We start from the raw sequence: 23,129 nt of genomic DNA on the forward strand, positions 1-23,129 counted from the left end.
GTAGCCGGTTCTTTCTTCCGTTTGGTAATTTGCTCACTACTTTATACATACAGTTGAAAAATAAAAAAAAATAAAGAAAATGTCCAAAGATGCTTCCGAAAAAACACCGCCATACCCTAAAAACGCTCCAAAAAAAAGAACAAAAACATCACAGATTAGTTTACGCAATGTAAAAAAAAAAATACAATTTTACATTTTTTTTGCTGCGTTTTTTCCCATCCGGAGTAATAGCAATAGCTTTATGTGTGAACAGGCCCTAAGTGCCTTGTTTTTTTGATCTGCTCCTTAGTTGTTCAATTATAAGGTTATTAATGTACATTCAGTCACCTTGAATGTCAGATGTATTTAGAAGTGCCCCGCAGTGCTGATGTCGGCTGTAACTCAAGTTTTCTTTTCGATTTTCGATCTTGGCACAGTTTTCTGCCAAGCCGCTCAGAATGAATAGGACTTTCATTAGAAGCAGGTCTTTACTGGCCGTATTAATGGGGGCAATGTGGTGGGCACAAGGGTGGATTAAGAGTAGCAAGGGCCCCGAGCAGTTTAGAAGGCGCGGCCCCCCCCACACACACACCTGATGTATCACATGTCACATGATCCCCTGTGATAGATCATGTGATAGTTCACGTGAAATTTGGCACAATATTAATTATAATAATTTTTTTTAGGCTGTGTGCCCACTATGCGTTTTTTAAGCAATTCCGCTGCAGAAACGCTTAAAAACGCTTGGTAGAAGGTCTGCCATGTTCCCCAATGATAATCCACATGTGCTGTGTACATGCTGCGGAAATTTCGCTGCGGATTATCATTGCGGAAAAATCCGCAGCATTACCAATTATTTTGCGGAAGCGCTGCATTTTCGCCGCCATTGACTTGCATTGGAACGCATGTAATCCGCATCACTGGATCTGTACATGCGGATTCCATGCGTTTCAATGTGCAGATGGTACCCGGGTTTGGAGAAGAGGAGACTCTCCTCCGGACCCGGGTACCATAGTACCTGTAAAAAAAAGAATAAAATAAAAAATAAATATTATACTTACCTTCTGATGGCCCCCGGTGTCTTTATCCGATGCGTCCTGGCTTGCCGGCAGCTCACGATGGTCTGAAAAGGACCTGCCATGACGTCATTTAGTCATGTGATGGGTCACGCGACCGCTGACGTTGGCAGGCCATCAGAAGGTAAGTATATATTTATTTTTTACCATTCTTTTACGGTCACACTATATAAATCCATGCCCTTTGCATGGATTTATATAGTGTGCCAAGTTGTCAAGCACTTTCCAAGTGATGCTAAAATCTCTTGGAAAGCGCTTGTCAACCCGCATGCGGAAATGCATGTGAAGAACGCTTCACATCCGCATGTCCCTGGCAGGAAAAACGCATGTAAAATCCGCATGCGTTTTTTCTGCCAGGGAGATGCAGAAACGCTCAAAAAAAAATCCGGAGCATTTCTGCATCGTGGGCACATAGCCTTACATTAATTGTATGACTCAATATTGAGCACACGTAGCCATCTAAACACGGCGGGAGGCCGCACGGCGCCATCTACACACAGCGGGAAGCCGCACGTAGCCATCTATACACAGCGGGAGGCCGCACGTAGCCATCTATACACAACAGGAAGCCGCATGTAGCTATCTATACACAGCGGGAGGCCACACGTTGCCATCTATACACAGCGGGAGGCCGCACGTAGCCATCTATACACAGCGGGAGGCCGCACGTAGCCATCTATACACAGCGGGAGGCCGCACGGCGCCATCTATACACAGTGGGAGGCCACACGGCGCCATCTATACACAGCGGGAGGCCACACGGCGCCATCTATACACAGCGGGAGGCCACACGGCGCCATCTATACACAGCGGGAGGCCGCATGTAGCCATCTATACACAGCAGGAGACCGCACAGCGCCATCTATACACAGCGGGAGGCCGCACGGCGCCCCCCCAGAGACAGCGGGAGGCCGCACGCAGTTACGCACACACAAACATATAGAGACATATACATACACGCATAAACACATTTGAAACACAAAAATACATATAAACAGACATCACACAATGATATCTGCCTGCACACACACACACTTACTCAATCACACATACACACACTCACTCTCACACATACACACTCTCTCACATACACACTCACTCACACACAGACTCACCATCCCCCGGCTCGGCTCCAGTCCTGCTCCTCTCCGGTGCAGCACTGCAGGCCGGGCGCGCACTGCGTGACGTCACAGCTAGGAGACACGGCCACGCACAGGGCCGTGTCTCCTAGCAGTGACGCGGCCGGGCCAGCACAGGGAAGTTAACTGCTGCAGTGCTGGCCCGGCCGGAGAAGAAGCAGCGTCCGTGCGCCGCTGCTGGGGGAGCGGTCTGGGGGCCCCCACGCCACTGTCTGCCAGTATGTGCCACGGCGCCACACATATAATGAGGGCAATCTGGCCATGGAGGCCCGGGCCCCCTGGAGGCAGCCCGGATTGCCCTCATTATAATCCGCCTATGGGTGGGCACTGTTATGTTGGCATCTTTACAGTGGTAGGGCCTTTATATAGTAAAGGGTATGTATGAAACATATCCAGTTTTTAATCTGCAATTGTAGGGACGTTCCTTAAGGTGTTTCTTAGACCTCATTCAGACGTCCGTCTTTCATGTACATATTCTATCTGTGGTTTCCATGGATGGAGCATGTACGCATTTATAGTCTATGGGGCTGTTCAAATGTTCATGTTTTTTTATACAAACTGTTCACAAAAAAACCCACAAAAAAAGAACCAGAGTCCATTTTTAATCAAATCAAAATTCATGGGTCCCTTAAAAAAAAAGTGCAAAACTCGGATCCCGCACACTGATTAAAGAAAGAACTTTTTTTCCCCTCATATTTTAAAAAAAGAAATTTGGTCTTAATGAGGCCTTGTAAGGCGTTTTTTTTTCTACCAACAGCGCCACTCTAGGCCATTGGTTGGTTCTAGAATTGCAGCTCATTCCCATTAAAGGGGTTATCACAACTTATCCCCTATCCACAGGAGTCCCACACCGATCATATAGAGCGGGGGTACCTTGCCCCCCATCTGAATGGAATCGAAGCTCCATTCACTGTCTATGTACTCTTCTATCTCCGTCAAGTGCATAGAAAAGGATAGAAGCAGAGGTGCTGATACATGACCCCTTTTTTTAGTGATTGGTGGGGACCATCAAGAATCAGACACCTACTACCTCTACTGTAGATTGACGTCTTGGGTTGTCCCACATTTTTCCTAAGCTTCCATAGATATAGAGAGATGTGTGCATTCGCCTTTCCATTCCTAAAAGTGTGTGCTGGGGCCCTGTTGTTGAGATAGATTCCTCCGCTGATATATATCCCATATGGGACAGCTTTTTTTTTTAAGTAAATATGGCTGAGCTGCAATACCATACATAAACCACTGGCAAGAGTGGCGTTGTTTCTCAACAGGAACCTCTTTTTCTGCAGGTTTTTGCTTGGTTAGGGCTTCTCTTTTGCCCAATTGATGGCCTTTGCGTGAACAAGACCATACTGTAGTGTTTTCCTATACGCAGGGGAATGCTGTATATAGTGTAATGCTTCATCAGCAGCTTTATCGGCCCTGGCAAATTACACGAAAAATTGTGCTATTAGCTGGAGGCTGTGAGTGTTTGCACACCTCCGGGAAGTGATCAGATTCCTCCGAGGCCTGTCCTAGGATATTAAATATTAATGTAAAGACACTCGAAGACAGGAGGATTTTACATGAAAGCTTCAAACCTGGAGGATTGAAAGAGAAGCAAGAGAGATTTGGAAAAAGGGTCTTAAAGAGGACGTGTCACATACCATTGATATGTAATTGCTGTTAAGCAATTGGGTGTGGTGCTCATGAAGACACCCACTGAGAAGAGTTGAGGACCACTCCTCCTTGGCTTAAAAAATACTAGATTTACATACAAGGAAGAGGGGCCCATATCTCAAGAACAGACTTGATAATCAGGTCTGGACATATGTAGGAGCTTCCATAGATAGTAAAACATGTACATTGGGGCATAGTAGGTACAGGCGTACAGTAAGTATATTGGGTTACGGGTGGGTACATTGGGGTAAAGAGAGGTACAATAGGTACAGGGGTATACACATTGGGGTACAGTAGCTACACGAGGACAGTAGATATAGGGGGTAAATTAGGCCCATTTGGAGCACAATAAGTACAGAGGGTTACACTACATACAGTTGGTACATAGGTACAGGAGGTCTAGTTTGGGTCCATAGAATTGTATGGATGTATATTAGAGTATCAGTTCAACACAGACCATTAATACATCCATGTATATGGGTCTTGAATCTCATGAATATATATAGTTGAGTTATTCATACCCTGCAGACCCGCACACTAGAAGCTGCCGAATATAGCACATTCTGCTGACCCGGTCAGAAATGACATGGAGTCTGTCTGGCCAGACCAGAAATATAAATGTAGGTTATTTGCCTCCAATGAAATGGGCTGCAGTGTGTGGTTGCCAGGATCGCTGTTCCATTTTTTACATGGAATTTTCACAGTACATTATATTTGTATTAATACAGTAGTTAGAATTACAAGCATTTGTTAAAACTGCATATTGGGGTCACGTATTAGGCACCTATTACTTCAGGAAAAAGGGACATTTTTATCAGGTCGGATATGATGATTGTGGTCTCTACAGTTATTCAGAGATTACAGCTGCAGTGAAACATGGATTAGAGCACTAAAATCCTACCTAAAGGGAATCTGTCAGCAGGATTTCACACCCCAAATTATTTATATGTGCCTGTAGCCCTTTTAAAGACATGTTCAACAGTACCTATACACAGTTTGGCGTCCCCCCCACCAAACACTTATGTGATTTCCATACTTAGTCACATGCCGACTAGCTGCTCTTACTAATTCTATCAAAGTTCAGTCAAAAACAGAGAAGCAGGAAGAGAAGCTTGTTGTCAAGTGACTGTAATTACGAAAATTGCATGTGAGTAAAGTGGCCATATGATGACTGCTGGAACCTGCAATAAGAGCTGAATCCTGACAGTGAGTTTATTACACGCTGTTAGGATTGGCTACAGGGCTTCATTTTATAATTAAAGGGCTTGTCCAGGGTTGAGATGAAAATCTGCAGTCACTCTAGGTGACTGCAGGCTTCTGAATTCTCACAGTGCATGCATTGCATACTTTAAGGATTCTCCCTTGCACAAGTATGTGATTTGTATACTTCTGGCCACATTCCGACTAGACGTGACCGGCTTTGCTGAATTCATTTTCATTGAGTGAGGCCACACGTGTCTAGTCGGCATGTGACCACATGTATGTAAATCGCCAGCACGAGAGAATCCTGACAGTGTGCACTATGAGCATTCAGAAGTCTGCAGTCACATAGAATAGTATCTGATAGCTAACGTCTCTGGAGTCGTTCTATTTATTTTCTTCTTCCTCTTGTACAAACACCATGATGACTTTTCCCATCCACAACTCGTCTCTGCAGACTTCCCCAGATGATGCCCTTAAAGATAGCAGTGTCATAATAATGCTCCTAAATAAAAATATCTGCCCTACGCTGAGCCCCTGAATAAATAATTGCCCCTCACTATATTCTCTGCACAAAATATGACCCCCTAAACTGTCCTTCTTATGGTACATGCTCTCCACACTGCCCTCTCCTTTCCATACTGGGCCCCCTCTTCACTCTGTCCTCTCACACTCTGTACCCCCTATGAGGCCCAGTTTCTATACTGTGATCCCTCATCACACTCCCCCTCCTTGGCATACTGACACCTCCCGGCTGTGACCTTACACTGTCATCCCATGCTACCCCCCAACACTACTCAGTTTGTATTCTGTGCCCACTCATACTTTTCTCCCCCCATACTGTCTCCTCACACTATCCCCCTCAATAGTCTCTTACACGTTTACCCCTCCCTCCTCATACTACCTTCTCTCACATCCCCCCTGCTAACCATACTGTATCCTCATATATTTACCCCTTCAATTCCCCATACAGTGTCTGCACACATCACATCACCCTTACTCCCCATACTGTGTCCGTATACATTCCCCTCCTTCGCTCCTCATATTGCGTACGCACCCATCCTCCTCTGTGTCCGCACCAATCCCCCATTCACCATACTGTATCTGCACCCACCCCCCCCACAAAAACTCTCCCACTCCTCTCCCCACACAAAATCTCCCCAAACAAAATCTCCTCCCAGCCACACACTAAATCTCCCCCACACATACAATAAATCTCCCCACACTAAATCTCCCCCAACCATACAATAAATCTCCTTCCACACATACAATAAATCTCACCCCACAATAAAACTCCCCCATCCATACAATAAATCTCCCCCCACAATAAATCTTCCCGCAGCCATACAATACATCTGCCCCCACACTAAATCTCCCCTCAGCCATACAATAAATCTCCCCAGCCATTCAATAAATCTGCCCCCACACTAAATCTTCCCCTAGCCATACAATAAATCTCCCCTAGCCATACAATAAATCTCCCCCAGCCATACAATAAATCTGCCCCCACATTAAATCTTCCCCTTGCCATACAATAAATCTCCCCTCACAATAAATCTCCCCTAGCCATGCAATAAATCTCCCCCAGCCATACAATAAATTTGCCCCACACTAAATCTCGCCCAGCCATACAATAAATCTCCTCCCACACATACAATAAATCTCCCCTCACAATAAAACTCCCCCATCCATACAATAAATCTCCCCCCACAATAAATCTTCCCCCAGCCATACAGTACATCTGCCCCCACACTAAATCTTCCCTCAGCCATACAATAAATCTCCCCAGCCATACAATAAATCTCCCCCCACAATAAATCTGCCCTAGCCATACAATAAACCTGCCCTAGCCATACAATAAATCTCCCCTAGCCATACAATAAATCTCCCCTAGCCATACAATAAATCTGCCCCATACTAAATCTCCCTCAGCCATACAATAAATTTTCCCCCACACTAAACCTTCCCCCAGCCATACAATAAATCACCCCCATCCATACAGTAAATCTCTCCCCCAAGCCATACACTAAATCTCCCCTTACACATACAAAAAATCTCCCCTCACAATAAATCTTCCACAGCCATACAATACATCTCCTCCAGCCATACAATAAATCTCCCCCCATAATAAATCTTCCCCCAGCCATACAATAAATCTCCCCTCCATTACAATATATCTTTGGTGTCTTTAGCTGTGGAGCACAGAGCACTTACCACCAATGGGCACCTCTGCAGCGCCGGTGTGTGACGTCAGCAGCGTGAAAATGCTGCTGACATTGCTCTGACCTGATGGTCAGACCTTCAATTGTACTCGCGTCTGAAAGAGTCGGCTGTCAGCTTGACAGCTGGCTTAGAGAACTGACAACTCTCAGTCCAGGGAACGGCAGATATGCCTCTGTCTATACATGGACTGCCCATTCCTCCATTACTGATAAATCAGCAATTGAATTAGTATGCAAATAAGGGTGAAGAACTATTTGTAGATCTGAAGCCTCTGTCACTCCAGCTCTATTCCCCACCCAGCGCTGTCTCATCCTGCTTGCCTGACAGCCTCTTTGCTGTGTGACTTCAGGCAAAGGAGTAGTCCGTAAAGGAGAAAGAGGCAGTATAAGGAGGGGAATAGAGCTGAAGTGCAAGGGGTTTCAGATCTACAAATATCTCTTCAGCCTCGTTTGCATATCATTTCAAATGCTGTTTTTTCAGTAATGGAGGAGCGGACTGGCCATGTAAAGCCATGGTAAGGTATTGCTAGTCTTATCTTTGAAAGAGCCACATGCACATATAAATAGTTTGGTGGGTGACAGATTTCCTTTAAAGAGGGTTGTACAGCCCCCCCTCCCCTAAAAAAAAAGGGCTAGCGTAGTCTAAAATTAAAAATCAATGTGTATTCATCTAAACATCCTTCACTGCTCCTTTCCTAATGCTGCTAGGGTCTCCAAGTTTCCTCTTTTGGTAGGTCGCAGACATGTAAACGCCCGCAGCAGTGAACAGTATGTCCCTGCTGCCACCAGTGATCGGCAGCAGCAGTCACATCCCTGTTCTAAAAAGAAAATGAAGCCTGGAAATCGTCAGATGACCTAGGTGGCACCACAACTAAATAAGTATACATAATTTTTTCCTTTTAGATCATGCTGGCCCATTTTTTTTAAACAAAAAAAAAGTAGAGGACAACCCTTTTAAGTCATTTAGTATGACGACATTTTAGGTATCTGTATCTAGGCATGACAGCCCCACTGTGCTACCGGACAGGACCTAAATCCCTGTAGAGGCCTACGACAATCTCGGTTTAATTTAGCAGAGCTGTGATGGGTCCAGCTCTTCTGTATTATGGAGGCCTGAGTCTGAGCTTCCTGAGATATTGGTCAGAAGCCTCCATTTATTCCCCTGGTGTCAACCTAGTCATATATTTAATACTTCTCTGCATTAACTGAACACATGTGCCAATATGTATAATAGCAGAGCCCTTTGTGTGATTTATGTATCCGGTTCATTCAAAGAGAACACATTATGGAAATCAGGATCCATTAGTAAACTCTCACTAATGTTTCATGAATGACTTACACATCCTGACACACGAACCTCACAAGGCGTTCACTTAACCCTTAGCCTGCGATACAGAACTGTGTCTATAAAAATACATCTGGATGTCATATTCCTGTCATACTGTCATCAGCCATAAAATTTAATCCACCTGCTTAATATTGTGTAGGTGCCCCTCATGCCACCAGAACAGTTGAGATATGTAACCCACAGGATCTGTGATGGTATCCTGTGGTATCTGCCACTAAGATATGAGCAAATCTTATGAAGTCCTGTAAGTTGTGTAGTGCCGCCTTTATGCATCGAACATGTTTTTTCGACCAAATCCTTCTTGATCAGACTGAGATCTGGGGAATTTAGGGACAAGTCATCACCTTGAAGTTTTAGTCATGTTCCACAAATCATTAGTGATTTTTACAGCACTGCCAGGGGTAAGCCATCCTGATGAAGGAGGGCACTGTCAGCATCTCCTTCGTATTTTAGGGATTTCCAAAGCTGATTTTTTGCTATATCATGCGATGTGTGTAAAGGGCAATGTAGGCTATGCGCATATTGTGTGTTACCCTCATGTCAGTGACTCCGTCGGGGCAGACGTCTGAAGCTCTGGAAAATGGGATCTGGTCGTATTTTCTGTCTGGACCATTGTACTCTGTCGGATATAACTTTCAACTGTATCCGCATATTTGAGGAAGGCTCCAAGACGCAGTCAACCACGTCTTGGAGCCTACTTTAGGTCTGTGCTCAGACCATAATACTCGGCCCTACCGTGGTCATCCTGACATGACCTAACAGCCTCATAGGCATTTATGAGATGTTCTTTTAGGTAAAGAGATCCTTGCTCAGGCCAGGTAGCATGGACCAGATAATACAAACATGTGAAATCCGCCATAGGTCTGTGCTCAAATTGCCATACCCAGCCTGACTGGTGCATTTTCTGACCTCCGCTAACAGTCTCATAGGAATATTTGGAACAGTTCGCTCAGGTCAAGAGACCCTCCGGTCGGACTGGGTATTGCGATCAGAGCACAGACCGTCTTTCGCAGATGTATGAATTTGGCCTAAAATTAAAAATTTGTTTGGGAGCCTGATTATGACTTTTAGTTTGGTTGATCCTTTAATAATACTTTAATGGATGGATAATTATGAGCAATGGCTCATCAAAAATGTATGAAGAAGGCTGGTAGGATTGAAGGTAGAGTTCAACTCTGGAGCTAATTCCATTTTATTACTGACTGGCTTTTACAGTCGACTAATAGTTACCATTTACACATGTAGTAGAGCTGAATTTCTGCATGAATGTTAAATGGGTTAGCTCATCACAGCCATCCCCTTTAATATCGGGGCTGGGATTGCGATCAAAGGACAAGAAGCTGAATTTTGGAAGTGGAAGAAGCAGAAGTAGAATGACAGCTTTTATCTGTATTGAGAGATTTTACATGGACACTGGTTACTATGAAAAAAACATTTATGTGTATGTGTGCATATATATATATATATATATATATATATATATATATAGGTATATATATATATATATATATATATATATATATATATATATATAGTGGTAGATCGGCTCACTCGGCTGCTCATAGAGGTAAACACAGGAACGCTGTCTCTTTTAATTTTCCACTGGTTTATTGAGGTACAGCTTAAACCAGGGCAGGGTTAACAACATAAACACAGCCTTTCTGGCTTAACGGGAAAACAAAAGCAAATGGCACAGTCCGTGTTGTTGTGGGGATTCGCCTGCTCAGGAAACAGTAATAATAAAAAAAAAAGTTAAACTTTCCTTATTCTCAAACAAAGCTTTGGAGCTCCCATGACCAGGCACACCCAACACGGAATGATCTAGAAGGCTGTGTATTTATCCTCTGGATTCCACCCTGGGGTGGATATATGGTGAATAGCCTCCCATCACAAAAAAAAACAGCCCTTAACATGGCTGATTAACCCACCTCAGAATTTAGTGTGCTGGAGCATTTTTTCACCCAGGTTCACATCACTGAAACTAACAACCTTAGTGATACATATCTCTCCTCCAGTACTTTGCCAGTGACTTTCTCACTATATATACAGTACAGACCAAAAGTTTGGACACACCTTCTCATTTAAAGATTTTTCTGTATTTTCATGACTATGAAACTTGTACATTCACACTGAAGGCATCAAAACTATGAATTAACACATGTGGAATTATATACTTAACACAAAAGTGTGAAACAACTGAAAATATGTTTTATATTCTAGGTTCTTCAAAGTACCCACCTTTTGCTTTGATGACTGCTTTGCACACTCTTGGCATTCTCTTGATGAGCTTCAAGAGGTAGTCACCGGAAATGGTTTTCACTTCACAGGTGTGCCCTGTCAGGTTTAATAAGTGGCATTTCTTGCCTTATAAATGGGGTTGGGACCATCAGTTGTGTTGTGCAGAAGTCAGGTGGATACACAGCTGATAGTCCTACTGAATAGACTGTTAGAATTTGTATTATGGCAAGAAAAAAGCAGCTAAGTAAAGAAAAACGAGTGGCCATCATTACTTTAAGAAATGAAGGTCAGTCAGTTCGAAAAATTGGGCAAACTTTGAAAGTGTCCCCAAGTGCAGTTGCAAAAACCATCAAGCACTACAAAGAAACTGGCTCACATGAGGACCGCCCCAGGAAAGGAAGACCAAGAGTCACGTCTGCTTCTGAGGATAAGTTTATCCGAGTCACCAGCCTCAGAAATCGCAGGTTAACAGCAGCTCAGATTAGAGACCAGGTCAATGCCACACAGAGTTCTAGCAGCAGACACATCTCTACAACAACTGTTAAGAGGAGACTTTGTGCAGCAGGTCTTCATGGTATAATAGCTGCTAGGAAACCACTGCTAAGGACAGGCAACAAGCAGAAGAGACTTGTTTGGGCTAAAGAACACAAGGAATGGACATCAGATCAGTGGAAATCTGTGCTTTGGTCTGATGAGTCCAAATTTGAGATCTTTGGTTCCAACCACCGTGTCTTTGTGCGACGCAGAAAAGGTGAACGGATGGACTCTACATGCCTGGTTCCCACCGTGAAGCATGGAGGAGGAGGTGTGATGGTGTGGGGGTGCTTTGCTGGTGACACTGTTGGGGATTTATTCAAAATTGAAGGCATACTGAACCAGCATGGCTACCACAGCATCTTGCAGCGGCATGCTATTCCATCCGGTTTGCATTTAGTTGGACCATCATTTATTTTTAAACAGGACAATGACCCCAAACACACCTCCAGGCTGTGTAAGAGCTATTTGACCAAGAAGGAGAGTGATGGGGTGCTACGCCAGATGACCTGGCCTCCACAGTCACCAGACCTGAATCCAATCGAGATGGTTTGGGGTGAGCTGGACCGCAGAGTGAAGGCAAAAGGGCCAACAAGTGCTAAGCATCTCTGGGAACTCCTTCAAGATTGTTGGAAGACCATTTCCGGTGACTACCTCTTGAAGCTCATCAAGAGAATGCCAAGAGTGTGCAAAGCAGTCATCAAAGCAAAAGGTGGCTACTTTGATGAACCTAGAATATAAGACATATTTTCAGTTGTTTCACACTTTTTTGTTAAGTATATAATTCCACATGTGTTAATTCATAGTTTTGATGCCTTCAGTGTGAATGTACAATTTTCATAGTCATGCAAATACAGAAAAATCTTTAAATGAGAAGGTGTGTCCAAACTTTTGGTCTGTACTGTGTGTGTATATATATATATATATATATATATATATATATATATATATATATATATATATACAGTGCCTACAAGTAGTATTCAACCCCCTGCAGATTTAGCTGGTTTGATAAGATGCAAATAAGTTAGAGCCTTCAAACTGCAAACGAGAGTAGGTTTTATGAACAGAAGCATAAATCTTACAAACCAAAAAGTTATGTTGCTCAGTTGAATTTTATTAAATTTTAAACATAAAAGTGTGGGTCAATTATTATACAACCCCTATGTTTAATATTTTGTGAAATAACCCTTGTTTGCAATTACAGCTAATAATCGTCTTTTATAAGACCTGATCAGGCCGGCACAGGTCTGTGGAGTTATCTTGGCCCACTCCTCCATGCAGATCTTCTCCAAGTTATCTAGGTTCTTTGGGTGTCTCATGTGGACTTTATTCTTGAGCTCCTTCCACAAGTTTTCAATTGGGTTAAGGTCAGGAGACTGACTAGGCCACTCCAACACCTTGACTTTTTCCCTATTGAACCAGGCCTTGGTTTTCTTGGCTGTGTGCTTTGGGTCGTTGTCTTGTTGGAAGATGAAATTACGACCCATCTTAAGATCCTTGATGGAGGAGCGGAGGTTCTTGGCCAAAATCTCCAGGTAGGCCGTGCTATCCATCTTCCCATGGATGCGGACCAGATGGCCAGGCCCCTTGGCAGAGAAACAGCCCCACAGCATGATGTTGCCACCACCATGCTTGACTGTAGGGATGGTATTCTTGGGGTCGTATGCAGTGCCATCCAGTCTCCAAACGTCACGTGTGTGGTTGGCACCAAAGATCTCGATCTTGGTCTCATCAGACCATAGAACCTTGAACCAGTCTGTCTCAGAGTCCTCCAAGTGATCATGAGCAAACTGTAGACGAGCCTTGACATGACGCTTTGAAAGTAAAGGTACCTTACGGGCTCGTCTGGAACGGAGACCATTGCGGTGGAGTACGTTACTTATGGTATTGACTGAAACCAATGTCCCCACTGCCATGAGATCTTCCCGGAGCTCCTTCCTTGTTGTCCTTGGGTTAGCCTTGACTCTTCGGACAAGCCTGGCCTTGGCACGGGAGGACACTTTCAAAGGCTGTCCTGGCCGTGGAAGGCTAACAGTAGTTCCATAAGCCTTCCACTTACGGATGATGCTCCCAACAGTGGAGACAGGTAGGCCCAACTCCTTGGAAAGGGTTTTGTACCCCTTGCCAGCCTTGTGACCCTCCACGATCTTGTCTCTGATGGCCTTGGAATGCTCCTTTGTCTTTCCCATGTTGACCATGTCTGAGTGCTGTTCACAAGTTTGGGGAGGGTCTTAAATAGTCAGAAAAGGTTGGCAAAAGAGATCTTTAATCCACACATGTGAAGCTCATTATTCTTGGTGCCTGAACTACTTCTTAATACTTTAGGGGGACCAAACAGAATTCTTGTGGTTTGAGGGGTTGAATAATAAATGACACTCTGAATTAACTTTTTACGTTTTAAAAAAAAAAAAAAAAAATTTGCTGCAGTGCATTTCCCACTTCCAGGCTGATCTACAGTACAAATGTCACAATGCCAAGTTAATTTCGCATGTGTCAACCAGCTAAATCTGCAGGGGGTTGAATACTACTTGTAGGCACTGTATATATATATATATATATATATATATATTTTATGAAGGAGTAACAAATATGTTGATATGTAGCATTCATTAACTTGACTGAATTATGAGGTGCAGTTGTGCCTCACACCTCAGTAATTCATTTTTTGTAAATTGGTCAGGTGAGATTGCACAGCAGATTTTTATTTGGCTCACAAAATGATGGCATACAGCACGGAATTATTGATTTATGATGACTTTATACTATATCAGTGTATTAATATTGATAATACTGCCACACTATTTTCATCCGCTGGGCAGCTGATTTTTGCCGATTTAATGATAGTTTAAGCAACCGCTGCAGGGGCCGCAGAAAAATATTCTTTCGTGGTTAATATGCATTTGTGATGAAATACAACCGGAGCCTGTAATAAATGCCAGCTCCCAGCTTCAGCAGATGTGGAGACAGATTGACTTCCTAGGACAGACAAGGTGAATGAGATTATGTCATACCCGGCCTGAGAAGGAAATCAGGCTTCATATACAGAGAACCAGTACTGGAGGACGAGTCTATAAATATCGCATGATCTAATATCTCATTTTATTCTTTGCTTTCTTTTTTTTTGTCAAGAAAACAAAAAGCAATTTTCATCATATTGGCCTTTACTAGCCTGGAGTCACCACAAGGGGGCCATGTACGACTGATTCATTGAACTATATAGTCAAACAGTATGCAGTGAACTCTTAAGCTCCCCCTAGTGGTGGTCACAGTTACCCAGATCTCTAGACGCTATTGATGGATACCACTGGTAAATTCCTTTATCAGTTCACTATCCCATTTTCTCATATCCTGGTATGCATCTTGTCCATTGACGAGCTTGTTTGGACAAATTTTGTGGGAAAGAAGGGGAACAAACAGCCGGGGTCCTAAAGATCACTCTTGAGACTGTATTTAAAGGAAACCTGTTGCCAGGATCAGCTTAAAGGTGTTGTCCCATAAACAAAAGCAACATTTATTAACTATTTATATGCTGATGAATGCATGATCATTGGGGTCCCCCACTCTGATCATAAGAATAGGAGGTCCAAAATCCCATGCGTGAATAGAGCAGAAGTGGGCCAGTATGACCTATCCTTACTGTATAGTACTGTCACACATGCTCATCACTTCTCCATTCACACAGAGGACTTTGGGACTGTCCTCGTTCTATATCAGACAAACAGCGATTATCATCTCTCCTTTTGAAAAGTGATGAAGGTTGTGTATGGGACAACTCCTTTAACCCCATACAGATATGCGCCATACATGTGCGCACTGCTTGTATGGAGTGGCCTGAAGACCTGAGCCTGATTTGTCATACTTAGCTGGCACCCAAAAGTAAAAATGGTACCCCCCAAAATTTATACTATTGAAAACTACAGGTCGGCAAGCAAAAAAAAGGTCCATTAATGGAAAAATCACTATTTGATCCATTTTTTTTTTTTACACTTTTTTTTTACTACATTATATGATAAAGTGAATAGTGCCATTCAAAACTCCAAATTAGTTGCAGCAAAAAATTGCCAACTTGTGGCTATGGGGACGGAAAAATAAAAAAGGTTTGGCTATTGTAAGAAGGGGAGGAAAGGAAACTAAAGCGCAAAATGAAAAATTGCCCCGTCTCTAAGGGTTTAAGTTGGCCTTCCATTTTAGATCAGTGTGGCAGAAATCAGCTATTTCAGTGGGATCAGCCAACCATCTCCCACATCAAACGTCAGAGAGAAGGATTTCACAGTTGTACGGTAGATCTATAGCTCAAGTAATGAGTATCTGGGCTGTGGATTACTATATACAACCCAGCGTAAACACTACAAGTCCCAGAGATTATAAACAAGTGCTCTAAAGAGAATGAAGATGTGAGCTCAGTGAGACGCAAAAGCTGTCAAACTTCTTTCAATCTTTTTATGTATTAACAACCCATGAGGCCTCATTCAGACTTCAGTGATTTTTATGGTATGTACAAAAGATGTTCTGATTTTCATCAGTGTCTTTGAGCCGAGTTTCAACAGTGTTTGATCCGTGTATCAGTTTTACCCATTAGTGATTTTCTCGTATGAATAAAAAAAAATAATGATAAAGGTCCTCCTATCCATTACAATGTTAGGCCGGTTTCACGCGTCCGTATATTTCCGGTACCGAAAAAAACGGTGCTGGAGATATCCGTGTCCTATGTGGCCGTGTGTGTCATACATGTGGCAACCGTGTGCCGCATCAGGATCACACGGACCAGCGCCAGGGAATCAATGTACAGTTAGCTGTGTTCCCAAGCGCCGGTTGCTGAACACTGCCCTCATCATGGTTCCCTGCCGGCGCTGCGATCAGCACCAACAGGGACAATGATGAGGGTAGTAGTAGTCTGCTCCCGCAGTGTCCAACTGTAAAAATAAGAATAAAATAAAAAATCCATATACTCACTTGTCCTAAGTGTCCCCCGCTGTAATCCTCTGACAGCTCAGGAGAAGAGCGGGGGAGAATGAGCGGCTTCAGAGCTGAGCTCAGTGAGTGACAGGACACTGCTCCTGAGGTCAGTGTAGGTCCGGGGTCAGCGGTCAGAGGATTTCAGCGGGGGAAACTTAGGACAGGTGAGTATATGTTTTTTTTTATTCTTATTTTTACTCAGAGACAATGCGGGAGCAGACACTACTACTCTCATCATTGTCCCTGCTGGTGATGATCGCAGCGCCAGCAGGGAACCATGATGAGGGCAGTGTTCAGTACCCGGTGCTTAGGAACAGCGCTAACTGTACACTGATTCCCATTCCCACACTGATGACACATGGATGTCATTCATGTGTGTTCAGCGTCAGATACCTTTGCGGACCGTGCATCCGCAAAAAAACGGACATGTCAGCATGGGGAGCACACGGACACATGGTCCGTAGAAACACACTGACGTGTGCCCAGATCCATTCATTTGAACGGGCCTATGTGTGTCAGTGGCTCCAGTACGTGTGCAAACTGTCACCACACGTACTGGAAACACAGATGTGTGAAAGAGCCCTTAATCATGGACAGCACAAAGACTACACTGCTATTCATCTGCAGTCTGTGATTTTCTTGGACCCACAGACTTGTATGTGTAATTTTGATGGGTGATGTGAAGCAAAACGGACAAGTCTCCGTTATTTTTTTGCAGACACATTGTCCTCAAAAAACATGTACAAAGTGAATAGCCCTATTGTTTATAATGAGTACTTTTTCAATCACTGAAAAACACGGATAGAACACATATATGGAAAACATGAAACACATATGGGAAAAACATGGATAGACCACATATGTGGAAAAACACGGATAAAACACGTAGTAAAATACACGTATGTGAAAAACATGGATAAAACACGTATGGAAAAACATGGATAATGTACTTAAAATACGGATAGGACATGTACATGAAGAACACAGATAGGTCACGTACATGAAAAATGGATAGGACACGAACGTAAAAAACAAAGAGCAAATACATGAAAAACACAGAACACGTACAGGAAAAAACACAGATAAAACTTGTAAAACTTGTAAGAGAAAATACGGACAGGAAATGTGTTTGTAAAACACAGAACACATGTAAAAACGCGGATGATGAACTTATGTCAAGTATTGATAGGACACGTTCATGAAAAACATGCATAGGACACATATGTGAAAACGGATGTCTGAATGAGGCCTTACTTACATTTTTAGTATGGCCTCCTTCTCTGTAGGGGGCAGAGTGGTTCTTTACCAGACAGCAGGACTAGGAAATGAGCGACATGTATAGGACAGGAGTGCAGAGCACATCCTCCATGGATTTTTGGTGACCTGGGCTTGTCACAGCTCCTCGCTGTCACTGGTGCGCCCCTGGTCTCGCCTGCCACTGGGCAGCATGTCTGATTGGCAGGCCATGTATTGCTCCTGAGGAAGTGACAGTTTGGTAGGCTTGTCTGTAAGCTCGTCGTCTACCCCCTCCATGCTGATGGTTATTTATAGATGTGACACAGGAAGGATTGATGAAACCCAAGCTGCCATTCCGCCGGCTCATGTAACTCCACATATGACACAGAAAACACGGGGATCCCTGTATGTGGGGAGCTATTTAGTATATACATAGCCATAGCAGAGGCGAGTATAGGGAGCCGGGCAGCTGACAGGTAAGGGCTCGTGCGCTGTTTGCAGCTTTCTATATGAGGCTTGAAAAGTGCAAACGACTAGACAGCTTGGTGCCAAATGCATGTGGTGTTCCCCCTCCTATATATACATTAACTTCACACGCCCCCTTCACCCATATTATGCCTCCTTACAGCACTTTTTACTTCTGCCTTAGTTTGGCTGCAGATTCATTTCCCTTTTGTTCATATCTGCATGTCTACAGGTTTTCTTATCCCTTGCACCACGCTTATTTGCTTAAAAATACCATTCCAAATGTACAGTACAGACCAAAAGTTTGGACACACCTTATCATTTAAAGATTTTTCTGTATTTTCATGACTATGAAAATTGTACATTCACACTGAAGGCATCAAAACTATGAATTAACACATGTGGAATTATATACTTAACAAAAAAGTGTGAAACAACTGAAAATATGTCTTATATTCTAGGTTCTTCAAAGTAGCCACCTTTTGCTTTGATGACTGCTTTGCACAGTCTTGGCATTCTCTTGATGAGCTTCAAGAGGTAGTTACCAGAAATGGTTTTCATTTCACAGGTGTGCCCTGTCAGGTTTAATAGGTGGGATTTCTTGCCTTATAAATGGGGTTGGGACCATCAGTTGTGTTGTGCAGAAGTCTGGTGGATACACAGCTGATAGTCCTACTGAATAGACTGTTAGAATTTGTATTATGGCAAGAAAAAAGCAGCTAAGTAAAGAAAAACGAGTGGCCATCATTACTTTAAGAAATGAAGGTCAGTCAGTCCGAAAAATTGGGCAAACTTTGAATGTGTCCCCAAGTGCAGTTGCAAAAACCATCAAGCGCTACTAAGAAACTGGCTCACATGAGGACCGCCCCAGGAAAGGAAGACCAAGAGTCACCTCTGCTTCTGAGGATAAGTTTATCCGAGTCACCAGCCTCAGAGATCGCAGGTTAACAGCAGCTCAGATTAGAGACCAGGTCAATGCCACACAGAGTTCTAGCAGCAGACACATCTCTTCAACAACTGTTAAGAGGAGACTTTGTGCAGCAGGCCTTCATGGTAAAATAGCTGTTAGGAAACCACTGCTAAGGACAGGCAACAAGCAGAAGAGACTTGTTTGGGCTAAAGAACAAAAGGAATGGACATTAGACCAGTGGAAATCTGTGCTTTGGTCTGATGACTCCAAATTTGAGATCTTTGGTTCCAACCACCGTGTCTTTGTGCGATGCAGAAAAGGTGAACGGATGGACTCTACATGCCTGGTTCCCACCGTGAAGCATGGAGGAGGAGGTGTGATGGTGTGGGGGTGCTTTGCTGGTGACGCTGTTGGGGATTTATTCAAAATTGAAGGCATACTGAACCAGCATGGCTACCACAGCATCTTGCAGCGGCATGCTATTCCATCCGGTTTGCGTTTAGTTGGACCATCATTTATTTTTCAACAGGACAATGACCCCAAACACACCTCCAGGCTGTGTAAGGGCTATTTGACCAAGAGGGAGAGTGATGGGGTGCTACGCCAGATGACCTGGCCTCCACAGTCACCAGACCTGACCCCAATCGAGATGGTTTGGGGTGAGCTGGACCGCAGAGTGAAGGCAAAAGGGCCAACAAGTGCTATGCATCTCTGGGAACTCCTTCAAGATTGTTGGAAGACCATTTCCGGTGACTACCTCTTGAAGCTCATCAAGAGAATGCCAAGAGTGTGCAAAGCAGTCATCAAAGCAAAAGGTGGCTACTTTGAAGAACCTAGAATGTAAGACATATTTTCAGTTGTTTCACAGTTTTATTGTTAAGTATATAATTCCACATGTGTTAATTCATAGTTTTGATGCCTTCAGTGTGAATGTACAATTTTCATAGTCATGAAAATACAGAAAAATCTTTAAATGAGAAGGTGTGTCCAAACTTTTGGTCTGTACTGTATGTTAGCATCTACGCAAAACAGAGGGCACCACTTTAAAAGTTATTGATGCTGCAGCGGTAAATAATGGCCTGGAGGTGACATCAGGACCGGCGCATGCACAGAAGGAAGTTGATTCCTATGTCCAGAACAGGGCAAAATATACTGCGCATGCACCGATCCAATGCTTTGCGGAGAAATTTTGGGATGACAAAGGTGACATCATCCACATAATTTTAAGAGAGAGGCGCTATCTTATTGTGGGGTTCGACCACTGGGACCCTCAGTGAAACAGAGAACAATCCTTTGAAACATAGGACAAAGTTCTTCACAGCCTCTCTTGAATGGTGCAGGGATATGCATGCTCATCCTCCACTCCGTTGCTTGTCTATGGGACTATTGGAGAAAGCCAGGTACAGCAGTCTGCTATTTTACTTCAGTCCCACAGACAGTGAATGGAGCAGAGGTCGATCATGCACGCCTCTACACCATGCAAGATGGGACTCTACAGAGCCACATCTCAGGTTTCCAGAGCCCCACTCTCATGAACGCTGGGGCTCCAAGTGTTTAGATCATTAGTGATCATTTAATTATCTCCAATCCTTTGGATAAGGGATCACTCAATTTCTTGGGAATAACCCTCTAAGGGTATGTTCACACGTTGTGCTTTTTTCTGCTGCAAATCTACTGCTAAATTTTCCCTGGCAGGAAAACAGCTGCTGAAAAATGCTGAAAGAAGTGACGTGCTCTATTTTCCATAAACACAACCAAGTCACAAAATACGCAGCAATAAAAAAACAACATGTGTGAACAGAGAATTCTGGTTTCTCATAGACTTTGCTGGTACTGCAAAACGCAGCTGAAAATTTGCATAAAAGCCTGCAGCAAAATACGCTGCAAAACCCAACGTGTGTGAACATATCCTTAGGCCATGGCCCCACTATCAGTATTTGATCAGTATTTGGTCAGTATTTTTTCTCAGGAGTGGGAGCCAAAACCAGGTGAGGAGCAATCAGAGAAAAGGTATAATAGAAACAAGTCACCAATTCTGCATTTATCACCCACTCCTGGTTTTGGCTCCCACCCCTGAGAATAAATACTGATCGAATACTGATAGTGGGGCCGTGGCCTAAGAGGTTACTTGTATTGTCTGGACTCAATCATTGAGCTATTGAAAACTAATTACAGATTATTTTTTATAAGCAATCCGTGGCTACTAGGCACTAAAAGATATATGTTTAGAAAGGTAATTTCAAGCCAGAAAGGTTGGTGAGAATGATTTGGAAAGATCACAACCTAGCGACAGGTTCCCTTTACATAACAATTTTTTTTGCTGATTGCAGCCACCACTAGGGGGAGTTTAGAGTGCGGCATATTATGTTATTATTGAGTTCATTGTTTAAAACAGCTCCCTCTAGTGGTGACTGATGGCAGCCCAAACTTTATGATTTAGTTCTATGACTAAGCAGGGGACTTAGATCGTTGTATAAGAAATAAATCAGAACAGAATGCTGAAACTAAAAATGACACTGGGGTCGGAAGGTGGGCATGTAATACATATACACCAGTCTATTTATTCTCTATTATGTTGTCTGTTCTCCCCGTGTTTGTGTGGGCTTCCTCTGGGTTCTCTGATTTCCTCGCACACTCCAAAGACATAATGATAGGGAATCTAGACTGTGAGCCCCAATGGGGACAGTGCTGATAATGTCTGTGAAGCGCTGTGGAATTAATGGCGCTATATAAGTGAGTAAAATAAATAAATTTCCTAAATTAAAATAACCACCAAAGCAGAGATTGTCAGATGACCTCAACCAAATTTATCCACCACCAATCTGATATTGATGACCTATCCCGAGGAGATTGAAGTAGCAGACAACCCCTTTAGGCAGTTTCTACCATTTTTTGCATAAATGAAACAAAGAAAAATTAGCAAATTATGTCAGGGACCAGATTTGTACAAACAATTTTGACTTTTCTTGTCGCTAGTTAACTTGGATAGTCAAAAGAAAAGTGGCAGCTGTTTCCTAAGATTAATTCAAATGTAATAAAAAGAAAGCCTGAAAATGGCACAAATCTTGGGGCTGACCTATGCCTGTTTAAAGGGAACCTGACAGCTGTCAACGTGCAGCATGTATCAGACGCTGAAGGTACGATTTCAGCCAGGTATGTTTGACTCTGAAATGCTGCGGCCTTTGAAAGCTGCCAGGGACTGAGCTGCACAGGAGACTAGTCAGACAGGCAGGTCCATGGTGGCTCCTCCCTGCCTGCTGCCCTTGAGTGATAGGTCCATTTGTTCCAAAGTATGCTTTTCAGAGTCATACATGGCTGAAATCATACAGCCAATGTCTGAAACATGCAGAGCATACATACATATATACAGAATCACATACAGCATGTATCAGCTGTCAGATTCCCTTTAATGCAGGTGTAGATTTGATTTTCTGATAGTAGAGATTACCCACGTAAGTAAGAAGCCATGCGATCCTCGAATAAATAAAAGTAAGGCAAAGCTCAGTTGGAAACTTGGTTACCGATGTGCAGATATGGTATGATTAATTAAGGTGCAGCCCTGATGTGGTTCCCCAAATGAAGACTACATTTCCTATGGTACATCTGACTTTTCCAAAGGGGGCGGAGTCACATCGCTTTGCAATTGCTATGATCTGATGACTGCAGTGATAGAACAGTGACATAGAATTGATGTACCCATCACTTTGTGCATAAGGGACATACAGAGGAACTAGGATGGAGCAGGATAGAGAGCTGTCATAGGTGATGATGTCATCCAGTTGTTCACAGGAAGTCAGAGACTGACTTCCTGTCTATAGGGAGAGCACTGTATTAGACTGGTAGTCAGACTGGAGATCACATGACCCAGCTGCTCATAATAAAACAATATTGAGTGTATGGATGTAATTGAACTGAGATAAAATCAATTACACAGCAAAAATATTACTAATGAGATATATTGTATGTGCAAAAAAAATTACCCACTTGCTACTTTAATTGGTTTTGACAGTTGTAGTGAAGTTGTAACCCGCTTGCCTCATATATTGTGTTGCTCCCAGCTAATTGGCAGCATCCTCTGTGTTTGGGCCCTAGCTGCGTGTTAAAGAAACCTGTTATGTGCTTAGCATTAGATGAAATCCTGTTACTGAGACAACAGCTAAACGACTC

General features: G+C 43.3%; 1 protein-coding gene across 9 annotated transcripts in view; it reads left to right on the top strand.

Moving 5' to 3' along the window:
- The window catches only part of MAPT (microtubule associated protein tau), a 101,282-nt gene that overhangs the window by 15,682 nt on the left and 62,471 nt on the right, over positions 1-23,129 (top strand). The window contains exon 1 of one of the 9 annotated variants that reach the window (XM_073683107.1): positions 17,897-18,063. The exons of the other annotated variants lie outside the window; for them this stretch is intronic. The gene's annotated coding sequence lies outside the window, so the exon portion shown is untranslated. Of the gene's footprint in view, positions 1-17,896; positions 18,064-23,129 lie in introns of those variants that run through there. 9 annotated transcript variants of the gene reach the window in all.

This window comes from Phyllobates terribilis, unplaced genomic scaffold, assembly GCF_046119375.1.
Source record: "Phyllobates terribilis strain yellow unplaced genomic scaffold, ASM4611937v1 Scaffold_5__5_contigs__length_657084704, whole genome shotgun sequence".
Classification (NCBI taxonomy): Eukaryota; Metazoa; Chordata; class Amphibia; order Anura; family Dendrobatidae; genus Phyllobates; species Phyllobates terribilis.